Raw genomic sequence first — 278 nt, 5'->3', positions numbered from 1 at the left:
CTCAGCTGCCTCACCTCCTCCTCTGCCTCCCGTCGGGGAAGATTAGCAAGCAGAGAATATCTGAGGTCAACAGATAAACAAGAGTTTGAGAGCGGTACAGTATCCGTCCTCTCCCCCCTCTGTTTCATTATTTTATGTCTTATATTGTAAGGACCGATGGGAAGTGTTTGATCCTGCGGAGTTAAGTCCATTGCATGGACACTGGGAGCCTGGCTAAGCTCTTCAGAGACATACCTACAGGGGGCCGTGCTGTTTATAGCGAGGATGTGGTGGAATCT

The 278-nt window shown here is 49.6% G+C and overlaps 1 protein-coding gene across 1 annotated transcript in view; it reads right to left on the bottom strand.

Annotated features, from left to right (window-relative positions):
* Positions 1–278, bottom strand: part of LOC118343425 (testis-specific serine/threonine-protein kinase 2-like) — a 38,154-nt gene that overhangs the window by 32,856 nt on the left and 5,020 nt on the right. The gene's annotated exons all lie outside the window — the stretch shown is intronic.

The sequence above is a fragment of the Morone saxatilis genome, unplaced genomic scaffold (genome assembly GCF_004916995.1).
Source record: "Morone saxatilis isolate NCDOM2014 unplaced genomic scaffold, NCSU_SB_2.0 Contig11, whole genome shotgun sequence".
Taxonomy (NCBI): Eukaryota; Metazoa; Chordata; class Actinopteri; family Moronidae; genus Morone; species Morone saxatilis.
The sequence above is the reverse complement of the archived record's forward strand: the minus strand, read 5'-3'. Positions and strand labels throughout refer to the sequence as shown.